Source organism: Vigna angularis, chromosome 6, assembly GCF_016808095.1.
Source record: "Vigna angularis cultivar LongXiaoDou No.4 chromosome 6, ASM1680809v1, whole genome shotgun sequence".
NCBI classification, from domain to species: Eukaryota; Viridiplantae; Streptophyta; class Magnoliopsida; order Fabales; family Fabaceae; genus Vigna; species Vigna angularis.
This window is the reverse complement of record NC_068975.1, coordinates 22,265,084-22,272,632: the sequence shown is the minus strand read 5'-3', so window position 1 is coordinate 22,272,632 and position 7,549 is coordinate 22,265,084. Positions and strand designations below refer to the sequence as shown.

Genomic DNA, 7,549 nt, shown 5'->3' with positions numbered 1-7,549 from the left:
TATGCTAAAATAAAAATTATATAAATTACATTAAATACAGAGGCAATGTGCAACCCCTGTAGGTATTCTTTGGATCATTCGTATCAAGCAAAAGTACAAATGAGTTTGTTTTTAGTTAAAATACAAGGTGATGGAGTACAACCCAACCATAATATCTTCACAAATTGTACAGTGGAAAGATTCGTGCTAGCAAGATAAAGTTTTCTTTTAGTTAAAATAGAAATACAAATGAGTTTCACCCTCATTATTCTTCACCCTCACATGAACCAAAAATAAAATAACAAGATTATTTTATCTATGAAATTTCTTTCTAGTTTTTATCAGCCTATTTTATAGTTGTCACACTGAGGAACTAGCCCTCCTTTGAAGCTGAATGACCTTGAACACACAAAACATCTTTTATAAGTGCATTGAGGTTCATATTGGAGGATCCACCTTCAGCGACTGCTTGGTCACATATACCCTTAAGTTCAAGGACCCTCTCTCGAAGTTCTTTACCTTTTCAACATCCATAAACTCTCCAATCACTTCCAATATTTCTTTTTCTGATATCAATTCTTCACTGCCCAGCACTGATCTTTTCAACTCCCACCCATTCTTCCACACTTCCAAAATTTGTCTACTGTTTGGAACTTGGTCCAAGAAAAGAGGGAATGTTAGCATTGGAATACCAGCAAAAACAGCTTCCAGAGTGGAATTCCACCCACAATGGGTCCAAAATCCACCTACAGAAGGATGTCACAAAACCTTCAATTGGTCACACCAAGGCACCACTAAACCCCTATCCCCACATTTCTCTTTTAGCCAGGAAACTTCTCCACGAACCACCCACAAATAACGAACACCACTAGTTTCTAAAGCAGAAACAATCTCATTCATTTGGGCACAGGACACAGAGAGGAAACTACCCAGAAACAAGCTCCTTGACGCCAGGAAGCTTCTTCGTCGCGCCAAAGTATCGGTAACCGGGGCCGCACCCCCTCAGAGTTGAAGAAAGTAGAAGAGGGCACAAGGAATGACGGAGAGGTAACAACCCTTGAGAGTGAGAATTGGAATGGGTTTGGAGGAATGAGAGAGAAAGAGAAGTTGAAGAGAGAGGTGACACCGGAGAAAAGCTGATAAACTGTGAAAAAAAAAATTGTGTCAGTCTCCCGTTAGCCACGTCAGCACATCTTTAACGGTGTTAGTTTTCGAGGACTAAAACCAAAGTTTTGAAAAGGATGAGGACCAAATTGTACCTTACTTTGAAAGAGGGACGAAAACCAGAAACGACCAATAGTTTAGGGACTAAAAACATATTTAACCCAAAATTTAATGTAAAAATTTAGTTCATTACTTTTTTTAACACAAGATTTCTAAAAAGAAAAAGTGTTATAAGAATGACCATGTTATCAAAGATTAAGTCCATAACTTTCAAAATATTTTTCACTGGTTCAAAATAACATTTTTCACGTCCATTATTATAACTAAATAACACCATTTTGTAATTAATGTAATTAAAGGTGATATAAATATGATTAATTTACGTTAGAAACTAAATAAAATGTTGAGAAATTTTATACAATAATTGTTTTAACATCATTCAAAATTAATATTAAATAGTTTTAATATAAATCCTTTCGTTACGAACAAGATTCATAATTTTAAAATACATCATTTATCCAAAAATTACTTTTTTAGAATGACTTTTTTAAGATTTCTTCTCTATTTGTCTTATTGAAGAACTGAGACCATAGGATTGTTCCTAACAGTGAGCTCTTCAATTTGGATCGATAGGTTTATCAGATAGAGTAAGTTCGTTTTCTTCTCATTTTTTTGGTTGGTTTTGTCTTTCTTTGTATATGAGTATGTTGTGAATACATATGACGTTTGAATATTCTATAAGACTATTTGTTCTAACAGTATACTTTGATCGTGTTTCTATGGTTCGTAGGAGCATATAACACTTCCTATACTTGCACAACTATTTTAGGCTTTCTATAGTGGTTTAGTCTTCTATAAGGTAAAGAAAGCTAATTACCTTGATTTTTCACTGATAGAAAACTTTTAATTGTTGATCATATGTTTTTATGATAATTGGTTTATGTAATTGAGATGATTGATGATATATGACTTGTTGATTTGGGTTAGGTGGGTTAAATTGTCCTTGGTGATTGTATGTTGAATTGGAGATATGTTGTATATTTGAGATGACATTTAAGGTGATTTAAGTCATTGAATTATGTATAATTTGATGTTTGGTTGTTTTGAGCATCTATGGTTAGTGTTAAAATGATTTTGTAAGATTGGAATGACATAAATATGCAAAATCCTATTCTATAGAATTATACAGACTTGTTAGGCGAGCTTATTCTCACTAGGCAAAGCCAAAGTCAGAAAGTTCACTAAGGAATACCAATTTGACCATTTGAACAAGTTCCTATTTCCTTAAATCCCATAAATTCATATGTCGGTATCTGATACAACGTTGAATGGTGGGAGATTAGCGTTAAGCACTAGTTCGTTGTATAGGTCTGAGAGCATTTTAGCTCCAGATTGTTGAGCGCCTAAAATTGGGAATGCTTTGGCATTGAGCGACACCAGGATACTACTAAGCGCCATTTTTGTACTACAAGTTCGAAGCATTTTAGCTCTAAGGCATTGAGTGCCATAAAGTGTCGTTGAGCACCCACTTTTGCTAGAAGAATGGTGTTGAGCGTCAGGATTATTGCTGAGCGTCAGGATTATCGTCGAGCGCTAGTTTATATGTTGGATTTGCTTTCTGCTTTGGTGTGTTTGAGATAGTTTTACCATGAGTTTTGTGTATGTTTAAGAGTATTATGGTGTTTAATGGAGTGATAATATTGTTATGAATATGTGTGGAAAATGTTGTATCTGAATTTTACAGTAAAATACTAGGATGATCAATGGATGGATTGTAGGGCAATTCTAGGGAGGGAATATCATTGAATGTGTTTTACTAAAGTATGCTTTAAGGTAAGGACTGTTCCATTTTGTGTAGTCATCCTGCCTAAACACTACTAATCACTCATACTCATGTAGAGGAGAATGATTAGGTGGTGAGAATGGCAGGAGATCCTGTCATAAGGATGACCCAAGGATTCTTATGACTGTGATAGAGACTAACCTTGTGTGTGTTAGTTTGGTATAGTAGTATTTTTTTGACCATAAGTGCATGACTTCACTAGTATGACTCAATGTCACGTATATGGATAAATTGAGTCTAGAAGAATTTGATTTCACGTATGAATGTGTAAAAGCAGTGTGATGAAATTTAACATGTTATTAGGTACTTTGGTACTGTTTATATTTTTAGCTAGCTTACACTAGGTGTATGTACATGATTTAATTGTCTATAAAAATTATTTTGCACATTAGTTTACCCTGTTATTGTTTCTTGTTTCTATGTTTGGTTCTTTTGAGAAGATAATCTTATTAGTATGAGTAGATGACGGTGTTGAAGCATATATGGTAAAACACGGTGATACAATGAAGTTTCTTCTTGGTCGTTTAGTAGTTTTTTCCTTAGTTGTTTGATATATTTTATTATTATGGTTATTTAGTTTTGATAACTATATTAATACTACATATTTATACGTTGATACAATCTATTTTGTTTCATAAATCTTATAATGTTTTATTTTATTAGTTGTAAGCTATTGAAACTTGGGATGTTACACTTTTCAAATAATAGTGGTAAAAAATGTTTTTTTATTAATAATACAAACTAAGGTTATTCCTTGACTAAGCTTATACTTGAATTGATGGAATAGGCTCAAAGGAAGAGGACGAAAGCGCGAGCGAACTCCTCTTCGAAGCTTCCTCCAGAGCAAAGGCAGCAAAAATTGAAAGGAAACTCTAGATCGAGGGGGAATCAAAGAAGAACTCAAGAAACTAGGGTTAAACAGTGGAAAAGCTAATTTGATCGGTGGAAAGTGGTTTAATAAATGGAGAAAACCTAAGGAATGTTGTTTTAGGGTTTAGGAACTCGAAAAATCGAGAGAACACGAGATTTGGAGATGACGATCGAGTATATGAGTGAAGAAGGCTTACCGTGATGATGAACGGCTTGCGACGAGGAGATCTCTCGAGAGAAAAATGCTCTCGCGAGAAGACGAAGCGAGAGTGAGAATGTGAGAAATGAGAGTGTTGTTCTAAGGTGCGAAATGCTATGTTAAATGAGTGCTGACGCGTGTTGAAGTTGTGGCAGCAAATGCAAGCCATAGGCGACATAGAAGAATTTGGTTGGTGGGGGAGTAGCGTCGTGGACGAGAGAGAAATAAGGTGAAGCACTGTGGAAATCAAAGAAAATGGAAATGGAGATAGTGTGCATGAAAGGTGGCTAGAGGAAGTCTTTGGACTCTCTAGTCTTAACTCTCAAGGAAGAATTGTTTCAAGTCTCAGAAAAATCAATTCTCATTAATCTCAAAAGTGAAAAATACAAGAGAGGAGCTATGTATTTATAGTAACTCATGCTCCTTGCAAGCTAAGATACGTCTACAATGAAATCTAAAAATACAAAAAGAGAACATTGAGGAAGGTACGTTAGGCAGGATTCCATCATGAATGTTAGTTTTCATGAAAAAATTAATATATAAAAGTTAACAAATTTATTTACAACAACTCAAAAAAAAATTAAAAGGCTGAGTTGGTTCATAGAGCATCATTAACAATTATACTAAGATTGACCATGGACAACCAAAGACTGTCATAGTTTTTCCAATCGATCGTAGCTTTGCACTAGTCTTACATATTCATCACGCCACACAGTAAGTTTCATGCAAGTCATGTCAGACAATGGGTCATGCCTCTTCACTTAGGTCCAACAAACCAGCAATGCATTAATAATCACAATGACCATCAACAACAACATCATAAACATCGACAATGTAGGGATGGCAAAGGGATGAAACTAGTCTAACATCAGTACTAGCCTTCATTGAACTGATTTAGCCTTGGATTTCACTTGTGCTCTTCATGATGAAGACTAAGTCATTGAATGCAAAGTGTCTAAGTGCTCAAAATATGATGACTTACACTTTGTAGACCTTTCATTTCATTGATGTTTAGTCTTTTATGCACCTTTGGTTTTGACTTTATGTGAAGGAGGTACCATAAAGGTCATTGTCGGACAAGCAATTTCAACCAACTTCTGCTTGATGTTGACCTTTTCTCCAATGTCAACCTTCTTGAAGCATTCGTGAACCATATCAAGTTTACACTCAATGCATAACTCTGGCTGTGATTCATTTTACACAATACTTGAAAAGTTCAATCTTGTTCACATGACATGAATCTCATCCAAAGGAATGATCCCAGGGTTATATCCTGCTAATTCACAAGCACAAGGTAAACCACACATTGATCTCATAATGTATCGACAATGTTCACTATCAAAATCTATATGCTTCACCTATTCAAGTTTGTCAACAATGAGACCCAAAGCATATATCGAAACGTGTCCAACAAGCCTTTTATATTTTTATCCTTTATAAGCATCACTCATGAGGTTAAGACTTTTTTCAAATGACGCCTTTATCTTATTATGTTGGAGGACAATGATGTTATGAATAACATCCCAACACAAACATAGGTCTCCCATACTAATCCTCAATACTCTTTTCAGGTTCTAGTATGCAGACTCAACCTTGATACAAAAGACATTAATATATCATAACATATATAATATAAATAAGTAAAAAAATAATAATAACAATTACCTGTTTGTTGTAGTGTTGCCTGGATGCATAATTTTGTTTATCCATGTCTTAACGAAGTATGCCTTACACAGAATGATTAAAATGCGATTAACATATTCAAAGAACAAAGGCCATGAAGTAAAAGCATATTGAAGGCAATCAACATAAGAACTAAACACGAACTCCTCATCACAATCCATAACATTTTCTCATGCTTTCATCAACACATCCCACTCCTCAACATAATTCACTATAATATTTTGCATTTGGCTTTCACATTTTTCAAAATGTGGAATCGACATAACATCTGATAAGACTTAGACAATACATTGCTAGTGACATTCATCAAAGCAAGGTCTCTGTCAGTAACAATCATATATGGACCGTCCCCAGATGTCATAAATAAACCACTTAGTGTTTTCAATGCCCAAGTCTTATAGTGTTTATAAGTTACACATGCATTGCACGGATCTAAAAATGTGTATATATATAGCGAAGAAAAACATTTGTATGCATTGTATATACTTGTATGTCTGCTTTCATCAACTAGCTTTCGAAATTTGATAAGCTCTTAACCGATTTTCGAAAACTGGCTAAGGTTCTCACCTTTTTCAAATGCAGGAGTTTGTTTACCTTGACCTTGTAACAAATATTTCACTTTTGCGATGTAGGACCACCAACCCACATCAAGAACAGGGATCACCATAAGCAGGATCACACGTAAACGAAGCACCAATAAAGAAATAAAAAGGAACGAGTGAGTGAATGAAGAATACAAAAAGGATGCAATAATATAAAGGCTTTATTAAATTTAGTTGGTGAAGATTTATGAAATCCGATAACATTGAATGCTACTCCACTGATACAATTTTTTATTTTTTATTTTAATTTAGTTTGAATAAAAGAGTAAATTTGTAATTTTGGAGGTACATGGACAATTTGGAGGTGCATGGACAAGGACTCCATTAACCTTCTCACATGTTTAATATTTTTTGAATTTAAAAAATCTCTTTCCGTTTTCTTCTCAAATCAGATTTCCTATTTTAAAACCTTAATTTTAATTTTTTTACTTCAGCACACCCCAAAATTTTCTCTCACCTTTCGTCACTCTCTTCGCTATAAGCAAATTTTATTTTTCTTTCTTCAATCTCATTCTCTCTTTTCTCACTCTCTTCACTCTGTCAACCATCTCAAACGTTTTCACTCATATTTATTTAAATTATAATAATAATCACATTATTTAATTAAAGAAAACAAAAAAAAATACCTTTGCATTTTATTTAAGTTCAGATACATCATACCAATTAGAAGAGAACCAAAAATTCAAACCAGAGTAATTTATATCCAAATTATTGAATGAAACTACATATTCAGGCATATCAAATCAAGGATTAAGGTTGAAAGTAGGAATGCCAATGATGCTTTTAAGAAACATTGATTAGACAAAATGTCTTTTGTAATAACACAATACTGCAAATTAATGAGTTAGGTAAAGATGTAAAGTTTTACTATTGTGATCACAAGAAAAAACATTAGGCAAAAGATGTTTATATCAATAATGAATTCAGTGTCTTGTGATTCTAGATTGCATTTTAAATTTCAAAGAATATAATTTTCAATATCACTATGTTTTGCAATCACAATCAATAAAAGTAAAGGACAATTAGGATTAAACTTTACTTGCCACGTCCCTTATTCACATGTAGACAACTCTAATTTTTGTTTATAGAGTCAAAATAAAAAAGGATTGAAAATTCTAATTTTGGACGAAGATAAAAATTTGAGTACCACAGCTAAAAATATTGTCTACAAATTTTTTTGAAACTCTTTAAAAATGTCAAACTCACACC

At 33.7% G+C, this 7,549-nt stretch overlaps 1 pseudogene; it reads right to left on the bottom strand.

The window, feature by feature from the left end:
- Positions 1 to 256: 256 nt before the first annotated feature.
- On the bottom strand, positions 257 to 5,209 carry LOC108341484 (UDP-glycosyltransferase 87A2-like; annotated as a pseudogene).
- Positions 5,210 to 7,549: the final 2,340 nt, after the last annotated feature.